Source organism: Bombina bombina, chromosome 2 (assembly GCF_027579735.1).
Source record: "Bombina bombina isolate aBomBom1 chromosome 2, aBomBom1.pri, whole genome shotgun sequence".
Taxonomy (NCBI): domain Eukaryota; kingdom Metazoa; phylum Chordata; class Amphibia; order Anura; family Bombinatoridae; genus Bombina; species Bombina bombina.
In genome coordinates this window covers 1,113,721,460-1,113,733,223 of record NC_069500.1, presented here as the reverse complement: position 1 = coordinate 1,113,733,223, position 11,764 = coordinate 1,113,721,460, and positions in this window count along the sequence as shown.

The following is an 11,764-nucleotide window of genomic DNA, read 5'->3' as shown; positions in this document are numbered from 1 at the left end:
TATGTGTGAGGGGGAGGGACCTTTTTTGGTGCTTTTGCTACGCATCAAAAAATTCAGTCAGAAGTTTATTGTCTTCCCTGCATGATCCGGTTCATCTCTACAGAACTCAGGGGTCTTCAAAACTTGTTTTGAGGGAGGTAATCACTCACAGCAGAGCTGTGAGATTGTAGTTGACTGTGATAAAAAAACGTTTATTTCTGTATTTTTTTTTTTTTTTTCTGCTATCAGGGTTAGTTATCCTTTGCTAATGGGAGCAATCCTTTGCTAAAATTGTGTTTTTTACAAAGATTTGATGCTATAACTTTTCAGTTTATTAATTTTCAACTGTCATAACTTTTTCTGTGCTTCTTATAGGCACAGTACGTTTTCATATTATAGTAAATTACTTGAAAAGTATTTCCAAGTTGCTAGTTTATTTGCTAGTGTGTTAAACATGTCTGATTCAGAGGAAGATATCTGTGCTATATGTGCTAAAGCCAAAGCGGAGCCCAATAGAAATTTATGTACTAACTGTATTGATGCTACTTTAAATAAAAGTCAATCTGTACAAATTGAACATATTTCACCAAACAACGAGGGGAGAGTTATGCCGACTAACTCTCCTCACGTGTCAGTACCTGCATCTCCCGCTCGGGAGGTGCGTGATATTGTAGCGCCGAGTACATCTGGGCGGCCATTACAAATCACATTACAGGATATGGCTACTGTTATGACTGAAGTTTTGGCTAAATTACCAGAACTAAGAGGTAAGCGTGATCACTCTGGGGTGAGAACAGAGTGCGCTGATAATATTAGGGCCATGTCAGACACTGCGTCACAATTTGCAGAACATGAGGACGGAGAGCTTCATTCTGCGGGTGACGGTTCTGATCCAAACAAACTGGATTCAGATATTTCAAATTTTAAATTTAAGCTGGAAAACCTCCGTGTATTACTAGGGGAGGTGTTAGCGGCTCTGAATGATTGTAACACAGTTGCAATACCAGAGAAAATGTGTAGGTTGGATAAATATTTTGCGGTACCGGCGAGTACTGATGTTTTTCCTATACCTAAGAGACTTACTGAAATTGTTACTAAGGAGTGGGATAGACCCGGTGTGCCGTTCTCACCCCCTCCGATATTTAGAAAGATGTTTCCAATAGACGCCACCACACGGGACTTATGGCAAACGGTCCCTAAGGTGGAGGGAGCAGTTTCTACTTTAGCTAAGCGTACCACTATCCCGGTGGAGGATAGCTGTGCCTTTTCAGATCCAATGGATAAAAAGTTAGAGGGTTACCTTAAGAAAATGTTTGTTCAACAAGGTTTTATATTGCAACCTCTTGCATGCATTGCGCCTGTCACGGCTGCAGCAGCATTTTGGTTTGAGTCTCTGGAAGAGACACTTGAATCAGCTCCATTAGATGAGATTACACACAAGCTTAAAGCCCTTAAGTTAGCTAACTCATTTATTTCAGATGCCGTAGTACATTTAACTAAACTTACGGCTAAGAATTCCGGATTCGCCATTCAGGCACGCAGAGCACTGTGGCTAAAATCCTGGTCAGCTGACGTTACTTCTAAATCTAAATTGCTTAATATACCTTTCAAAGGGCAGACCTTATTCGGGCCCGGGTTGAAAGAAATTATCGCTGACATTACAGGAGGTAAAGGCCATGCCCTGCCTCAAGACAGAGCCAAACCTAAGGCTAGACAGTCTAATTTTCGTTCCTTTCGTAATTTCAAAGCAGGAGCAGCATCAACTTCCTCTGCACCAAAACAGGAAGGAGCTGTTGCTCGCTACAGACAAGGCTGGAGACCTAACCAGTCCTGGAACAAGGGCAAGCAGGCCAGGAAACCTGCTGCTGCCCCTAAGACAGCATGAATCGAGGGCCCCCGATCTGGGAACGGATCTAGTGGGGGGCAGACTTTCTCTCTTCGCCCAGGCTTGGGCAAGAGATGTCCAGGATCCCTGGGCGTTAGAGATCATATCTCAGGGATACCTTCTAGACTTCAAATTCTCTCCCCCAAGAGGGAGATTTCATCTGTCAAGGTTGTCAACAAACCAAATAAAGAAAGAGGCGTTTCTACGCTGCGTACAAGATCTTTTATTAATGGGAGTGATCCATCCGGTTACGCGGTCGGAACAAGGACAAGGGTTTTACTCAAATCTGTTTGTGGTTCCCAAAAAAGAGGGAACTTTCAGGCCAATCTTGGATTTAAAGATCCTAAACAAATTCCTAAGAGTTCCATCGTTCAAAATGGAAACTATTCGGACAATTTTACCCATGATCCAAAAGGGTCAGTACATGACCACAGTGGATTTAAAGGATGCTTACCTTCACATACCGATTCACAAAGATCTTTACCGGTATCTAAGGTTTGCCTTTCTAGACAGGCATTACCAGTTTGTAGCTCTTCCATTCGGATTGGCTACGGCTCCGAGAATCTTCACAAAGGTTCTGGGTGCTCTTCTGGCGGTACTAAGACCGCGAGGAATTGCGGTAGCTCCGTACCTAGACGACATTCTGATACAAGCTTCAAGCTTTCAAACTGCCAAGTCTCATACAGAGTTAGTACTGGCATTTCTAAGGTCGCATGGATGGAAGGTGAACGAAAAGAAGAGTTCTCTCTTTCCACTCACAAGAGTTCCCTTCTTGGGGACTCTTATAGATTCTGTAGAAATGAAGATTTACCTGACAGAAGACAGGTTAACAAAGCTTCAAAATGCATGCCGTGTCCTTCATTCCATTCAACACCCGTCAGTAGCTCAATGCATGGAGGTGATCGGCTTAATGGTAGCAGCAATGGACATAGTACCCTTTGCACGTCTACATCTCAGACCGCTGCAATTGTGCATGCTAAGTCAGTGGAATGGGGATTACTCAGACTTGTCCCCTACTCTGAATCTGGATCAAGAGACCAGAAATTCTCTTCTATGGTGGCTTTCTCGGCCACATCTGTCCAGGGGGATGCCATTCAGCAGGCCGGACTGGACAATTGTAACAACAGACGCCAGCCTACTAGGTTGGGGCGCTGTCTGGAATTCTCTGAAGGCTCAGGGACAATGGAATCAGGAGGAGAGTCTCCTACCAATAAACATTCTGGAATTGAGAGCAGTTCTCAATGCCCTTCTGGCTTGGCCCCAGTTAACAACTCGGGGGTTCATCAGGTTTCAGTCGGACAACATCACGACTGTAGCTTACATCAACCATCAGGGAGGGACAAGAAGCTCCCTAGCAATGATGGAAGTATCAAAGATAATTCGCTGGGCAGAGTCTCACTCTTGCCACCTGTCAGCAATCCACATCCCGGGAGTGGAGAACTGGGAGGCGGATTTCTTAAGTCGTCAGACTTTTCATCCGGGGGAGTGGGAACTTCATCCGGAGGTCTTTGCCCAAATACTTCGACGTTGGGGCAAACCAGAGATAGATCTCATGGCGTCTCGACAGAACGCCAAGCTTCCTCGTTACGGGTCCAGATCCAGGGATCCGGGAGCGGTTCTGATAGATGCTTTGACAGCACCTTGGACCTTCGGGATGGCTTATGTGTTTCCACCCTTCCCGATGCTTCCTCGATTGATTGCCAGAATCAAACAGGAGAGAGCATCAGTGATTCTAATAGCGCCTGCATGGCCACGCAGGACTTGGTATGCAGATCTAGTGGACATGTCATCCTGTCCACCTTGGTCGCTACCTCTGAAACAGGACCTTCTGATCCAGGGTCCCTTCAAACATCAAAATCTAATTTCTCTGAAGCTGACTGCTTGGAAATTGAACGCTTGATTTTATCAAAACGTGGTTTTTCTGAGTCGGTTATTGATACCTTAATACAGGCTAGGAAGCCTGTTACCAGAAAGATTTACCATAAGATATGGCGCAAATACTTATATTGGTGCGAATCCAAGAGTTACTCATGGAGTAAGGTTAGGATTCCGAGGATATTGTCTTTTCTACAAGAAGGTTTAGAAAAGGGTTTATCCGCTAGTTCCTTAAAGGGACAGATTTCAGCTCTGTCCATTCTTTTACACAAACGTCTGTCAGAAGTTCCGGACGTTCAAGCTTTTTGTCAGGCTTTAGCTAGGATCAAGCCTGTGTTTAAAACTGTTGCTCCACCATGGAGTTTGAACTTAGTTCTTAATGTTTTACAGGGGGTTCCGTTTGAACCCCTTCATTCCATTGATATCAAGTTGTTATCTTGGAAAGTTCTGTTTTTAATGGCGATTTCCTCGGCTCGAAGAGTCTCTGAGTTATCTGCCTTACATTGTGATTCTCCTTATCTGATTTTTCATTCAGACAAGGTAGTTCTGCGTACTAAACCTGGGTTCCTACCTAAGGTGGTCACTAACAGGAATATCAATCAAGAGATTGTGGTTCCATCTTTGTGTCCTAATCCTTCTTCGAAAAAGGAACGTCTGCTACACAATCTAGATGTAGTCCGTGCCCTGAAATTTTATCTACAGGCAACTAAGGATTTTCGACAAACGTCTTCCCTGTTTGTCGTTTATTCTGGTCAGAGGAGAGGTCAAAAAGCTTTGGCTACCTCTCTCTCCTTTTGGCTTCGTAGCATAATACGGTTAGCCTATGAGACTGCTGGACAGCAGCCTCCTGAAAGAATTACATTCTACATTCTACTAGAGCTGTGGCTTCCACTTGGGCCTTTAAGAATGAGGCTTCTGTTGAACAGATTTGCAAGGCTGCAACTTGGTCTTCTCTTCATACTTTTTCCAAATTTTACAAATTTGACACTTTTGCTTCTTCGGAGGCTGTTTTTGGGAGAAAGGTTCTTCAGGCAGTGGTTCCTTCCGTATAAAGAGCCTGCCTGTCCCTCCCGTCATCCGTGTACTTTAGCTTTGGTATTGGTATCCCATAAGTAATGGATGATCCGTGGACTGGATACACTTAACAAGAGAAAACATAATTTATGCTTACCTGATAAATTTATTTCTCTTGTAGTGTATCCAGTCCACGGCCCGCCCTGTCACTTTAAGGCAGGTAATTTTTCCATTAAACTACAGTCACCACTGTACCCTATGGTTTTTCCTTTCTTGTTTTAAAAGATAGATAATCCCTTTATTACCCATTTCCCAGTTTTGCATAATCAACACAGTTATATTAATATACTTTTAACCTCTGTGATTATCTTGTATCTAAGCCTCTGCAAACTGCCCCTTTTTTCAGTTCTTTTGACAAACTTGCAGTGTAGCCAATCAGTGCCTGCTCCCAGATAACTTCTCGTGCACGAGCACAGTGTTATCTATATGAAATACGTGAACTAACACCCTCTAGTGATGAAAAACTGTTAAAATGCAATCTGAAAGAGGTGGGCTTCAAGGTCTAAGAAATTAGCATATGAACCTCCTAGGTTAAGCTTTCAACTAAGAATACCAAGAGAACAAAGCAAAATTGGTGATAAAAGTAAATTGGAAAATTGTTTAAAATTACATGCTCTATCTGAATCATGAAAGTTTATTTTGGCCTAGACTGTCCCTTTAAGCACTAGTTTACAAAATGAACCAGAGATCAGATCTCTGGTGAATTTTATAAATGTCTGCAAATGACCCCAAAATACAGAAGTGCGTATTTTATTAAAAAATTTAAATTTAAGCATTTTTATTTTTTAATAAAATAACTGCACTACACAGTATTTTGGGGGCTAAAGTTGGCGGGTGTGGGGTGTTAGGAAAAAAAAGTGCCTTTTACATTGCGGTCTATGGGTACTGTGTGTTCCCAGTAAATGTATATGCTTATATGCATATGTATTTGTGTGTTAATATGTGTATATACACATATTAACACATAATATATATACATATAATCATATATATTTACAATTTGCTGCCATCGTGAGATTCTCATGTCTTGTCTCACAACATGAGAACGAGGCTCCCATTGAAGCCTATGGAAGCACATTTTTGTGAGCGCAATGCTTCACTGCATTGCTGTCAACTTGTAATACCAGCGCACATTAGCGTGTGCTGGTATTTCTTAGTGCAGCACATATATTGATTTCATGAAAGCGATATTTAGCCCTCCACTTGTCCCTAAGTTGGTGTAAGGCAACAAATATGCCCTTGGACTGAAGTGAAAAGATAATTAGATTCTAAGGAAGCCAAAGTTCTTGTTGCACATTTACACATATTTACTAATGTTTAATGATAATTTATAGTGTGTGTTTGTGTGTGGGTGTAATAAATAAAAAAAAATAATATATATATAAAATCGGGTTCAACGCGGTCTATCTACGTCATGCCCCTCATGATGTCTTTGTTGTCTGATATTTTTTGACATTAATGGAAATTAATGAAATTAAGTTGAACCACTTTAGATTAGAGAGATAACACCATCGTATGCAAATTTGTTTATAGCAGAGTGTGTACAGTATGAAACTAAATGGATCTTTAAATGGTACATAGATGGCCTATTTGTAATATGTTGTGGATCTGAAAAAGAGCTTCTGCAGTTGTTTGCAAAATTAAACTTAGCTCTTGAAAATTTTCTTCCAAATTGAATTACACGTTGGAGATTATAGATTTTTTTTGGACTTGAGAATCATAAAAAAATACCCAAAATAATGGTTACACTTAACAGATAAAAACTATTTATTAGCAGCTAGTAGCTGTCATCTGCTAGCTTTAAAAAAGCTCTGCCAAAATCTCAGTTTATGAGAGTGATCAGTAGTCACATGGATAAAAAACAGGTAGAAGAGGAGATGATGAGATTTAACCCCTTAATGACCGCAGCACTTTTCCATTTTCTGTCCGTTTGGGACCAAGGCTATTTTTACATTTTTGTGGTGTTTGTGTTTAGCTGTAATTTTCCTCTTGCTCATTTATTGTACCCACACATATTATATACCGTTTTTCTCGCCATTAAATGGACTTTCCAAAGATACCATTATTTTCATCATATCTTATAATTTATTATAATTTTTTTTATAAAATATGAGAAAAAAATAGAAAAAAAACACTTTTTCTAACTTTGACCCCCAAAATCTGTTACACATCTACAACCACAAAAAAACACCCATGCTAAATATTTTCTAAATTTTGTCCTGAGTTTAGAAATACCCAATGTTTACATGTTCTTTGCTTTTTTTTGCAAGTTATAGGGCCATAAATACAAGTAGCACTTTGCTATTTCCAAACCATTTTATTCAAGACTAGCGCTAGTTACATTGGGACACTGATATCTTTCAGGAATCCCTGAATATCCCTTGACATGTATATATATTTTTTTAGAAGACATCCCAAAGTATTGATCTAGGCCAATTTTGGTATATTTCATGCCACCATTTCACCGCCAAATGCGATCAAATACAAAAAGTCGTTCACTTTTTCACAAACTTTCGGTTTCTCACTGAAATTATTTACAAACAGCTTGTGCAATTATGGCATAAATGGTTGTAAATTTTTCTCTGGGATCCCCTTTGTTCAGAAATAGCAGACATATATGGCTTTGGCATTGCTTTTTGGTAATTAGAAGGCCGCTAAATGCCGCTGCGCACCACACGTGTATTATGCCCAGTAGTGCAGGGGTTAATTAGGGAGCTTGTAGGGAGCTTATAGGGTTAATTTTAGCTTTAGTGTAGTGTAGCAGACAACCCAAAGTATTGATCAAGGCCCATTTTGGTATATTGCATGCCACCATTTTACCGCTAAATGCGATCAAATTAAAAAAAACGTTGAATTTTTCACAATTTTAGGTTTCTCACTGAAATTATTTACAAATAGCTTGTGCAATTATGGCACAAATGGTTGTAAATTCTTCTCTGGGATCCCCTTTGTTCAGAAATAGCAGACATATATGACTTTGGCGTTGCTTTCTGGTAATTAGAAGGCCGCTAAATGCTGCTGCGCATCACACGTGTATTATGGCTAGCAGTGAAGGGGTTAATTAGGTAGTTTGTAGGGAGCTTGCAGGGTTAATTTTAGCTTTAGTGTAGAGATCAGCCTCCCACCTGACACATCAGACCCCCTGATCCCTCCCAAACAGCTCCCTTCCCTCCCCCACCCCACAATTGTCTCCGCCATCTTAAGTACTGGCAGAAAGTCTGCCAGTACTAAAATAAAAGGTTTTTTTATTTTTATTTTTATTTTTTTAAAGCATATTTACATATGCTGGGGGTGTAGCATCCCCCCTTAGCCCCCAACCTCCCTGATCCCCCCAAACAGCTCTCTAATCCTCCCCATCTGCCTTATTGGGGGCCATCTTGGGTACTGGCAGCTGTCTGCCAGTACCCATTTTGCAAAATAAAACGTTTTTTTTTTGTTTTTATTTTTAGTTTCTGTAGTGTAGCTTCCCCCCCCCCACAGACCAACCCCCACCACCTGCCTGATCTTTTTACTGCCAACTTTATTTCCCCTTTTTAGTAAATTTTAATGGTACTTTTTCTGTAGTGCAGCGGTTCCCACCCGCTCCCTCCCGTGCACGCACCCGCCCCCACCCCCCGTGCACGCGCGCGCGCCCGTGCGCGCCCCCCGGGCATTCCCGCCCCCGATCCCGCCCCCCTCAGCATCATCCGGGGCCATCGATGGCCGCCACCCGCCTCCCACACCGGCTCCTATCCACCCTCAAACGTAGCCGTTAATGTCCGGTGCAGAGAGGGCCACAGAGTGGCTCTCTCTGCATCGGATGGCTACAAATGGTTATTGCAGGATGCCTCGATATCGAGGCATCACTGCAATAACCGGAAAGCAGCTGGAAGCGAGCAGGATCGCTTCCAGCTGCTTTCCACACCGAGGACGTGCAGGGTACGTCCTCAGGCATTAACTGCCTTTTTTTTGAGGACGTACCCTGCACGTCCTCGGTCGTTAAGGGGTTAAAAGGAGAGAAGATATGCATAAATTGTTTTTGGACAGGGAGGCTGGATGGACTTATACACTAGAGACACTGGTTGGTATTCAGGGGGTTGAATACTAAACTTAAGAGACATTGTTTTCTATAGAATGCTAAGCCTTCCTTAATTTGCATTTTCTCTCTTCTCTTTTAGTTGTTTTTTTTTTTTTCTCTCTCTCTTTTGTCTGAAGACTTATGGAATTGTATAATAGTGTTACAGATGATGCTCTGTTTTAGAGATTATAGGTTAATATGTGAATACAGTTGGTGAATGTTTTTCATTGTGGGAGCTCTCACAATGTCTTAAAATGTAGGAGATAAGTATACAGTATACCATGGATAGGCTGTGTGTTAATATAATGATGGAGGAGTCAGGATGTATTAGGCAATGTAATATGCATTGTTTGTTCAATTGTTTTTATCGTCTACTTGCAGTGCCATGGTGGCATGCCCAATTCACCCAATTGATTGGTAACGAGGGGCGTGATGAAGACAAGCACTCTGGGCCCGATTGGGATGCCACTGCAACGCTGACAAGCACAAGAGATGGTTATAAAGGCAAGTGGCATGAAGAAAGCGGACAATCCAGGGCAAGTTAAAAACAATATATTTTATTCACCAACGATAAAAGGTTCCAGGATGGTCCATATTCAGTATACCTGTGGTGCCCTTTTAAAAGCAAAACAAGAAAATAATTGGTCAATCAATACAACCAATGCCTGTGAAGCCTAGCCACCACCTTTAGGATTAACCCTTAATGCAGAATCAGTCTCATTTAACAAATCTAAATAATAAGATTGGATATAGAGAGTCCAATAGAGATAGTATTAGTATTAAAGTGTTATGTAACATAATACACTTAAATAAACATATAAAAATACATGATAAAGTATATCAAATATATATAAGCAAAATAGTTCAAACAATCAAATGCTCATCATGTTTATCATAAAACTTTCCACAGTATGTATTGCAAATACCCTAAGAAGGAGAGACATATACACGCCAATTCAAAGGTACAAAATGTTTTGCAAATACCCTAAGAAGGAGAGAAATACACACACCAATTTAAACAGTGCAAAATGTTTAGCTAATACCCTAAGAAGGAGAAAAACATACACACTAATGCAAACAATGCAAAAAATAAGGCAAACAATTGCCGATACAAAAGTTTACAACGTCAACAAAAATAAACCACCTGTTTGCTTTCAAATTGAAATACATATACATATATGTCTCTCAAATGGCAGCAAACTTGCTGACACTCAATTCAATATCAAGAAATGTTTCCCTATAATATGTGACAATACAGAAAAAGGGGGTAGTGTACAAGCGCTAAGGTAATCCCCAAGCTGTATCCAAACAATCTTGAGAAAGGCCCTTTTTCGAGGGCAGAAACGCGTTGACATATTGGTAAGCATTATTTTAATCTTTACTTCATTCTCATATTGGATACACTATGTTGTGAATTTCTTTTTTTCAGGGACACTTTTTAGGATACCATAGGAGCAGCTGACAGGTGCTAGGATCCAATCAGCTACTTCAGCTATCACACTCAGGAATTTGGATCTGTTAAAGTAACTAATATTGAAGGAACCAATTTCCTCACTTTCACCTTGTTTTTCATCACCCATTTTTTTTTCTTTTTTTTTGTTTTGATTGTCTTATTTTTGTTCTTGACTAACATTTGTTGATCAACTTTTTGGAACACTTTTTTGGAATATATTTTTCATGTTATTGCATATTGTGTATTTTAATCAATTATATCTTTACCTTACTGGATTAGTAGCTAGCATTTGTTATATCCATTTGCACTCACTTACTATTTGACCTTCTTTTTGCACTGCAGTGCATTTTTCTATTTTTTTGACACACTATTTTTTGAACATTATTGTTTGTACTATTGTTTATTAATTTCTTGCTTGATGCACTTGTTATAGTTGTACTTAGGCTTATTCTGTGTCACTAGTTTACACTCTTACTCTGGTGTACCACTCACACTGATCACCTGTGATTATCTCTGTTTTTATTGTAATTATCAGCTTTAGCTGCTCCTGCAAGATATTCCTGTTTTTGCAATTTTATCTATATGTGTTTTTTACTGATGCTTTTTAACATGGTTCATTAATTAAATAATCTTCTTTTATCTCTCTGTGAGTATATTTATCCCTTGGCCTCTTGTTGGCGCTGTATTCACTTCTTACTAATATGTGACAATACACACCATATTAAAATGTTGACCAAGATAATATCTGCGGTCAAATCACTAAAAGTATTCTTAAAAAATCTGATAAACAAGCAACTATTGTATGCCCTCCATGTGTAACAGTTACTGGTGATCATACTGTTAAACCTAAGAACACGGCCTCAAAATATGTGACAAGTATTCCAAATACGAATACTATAGAGACCATCAATAATACAGGTGAAGATAGGAGAGTTTTTGATCAGGTTTTTCTCAGAACCCAGGAGAAAACAGGGATAGGGCAGAAACAGGAGAGATACCAACTAAGAGGGAACAAGAATACAAAGTACCAATGAGTAGCAAGAATAATAACAATAATGTAATTAATTTGTCCACTTGTGAATTATCTGAAATACACTTGAAAGTTTTGAATCTGGGCCTTAATTTTGCTCCTTCTTGTCATTTCGACTTGTTTAAAACTATGCTAGATGTTAACAGATTAATACGCACACTCACTCTAAGGAAACATTATGATGGCAATACTGGTGACAATTTTGACACACTAACTGATCAACTGACCCCTAGAGAATTAATTTCCCCTAGTAAATTACCTAATCTGTTGCCTAAACTCAGCTTCCAGGAAGTGTGTGATATTAACACACTGGAAGCTTTGGCTAGACATGATGTACCTGAGGGACAAACTAAGACTTTGAATAGCTTTGGTGGTTACAAAAATCCCTCTGAGTTTTATCCAATACAGAGT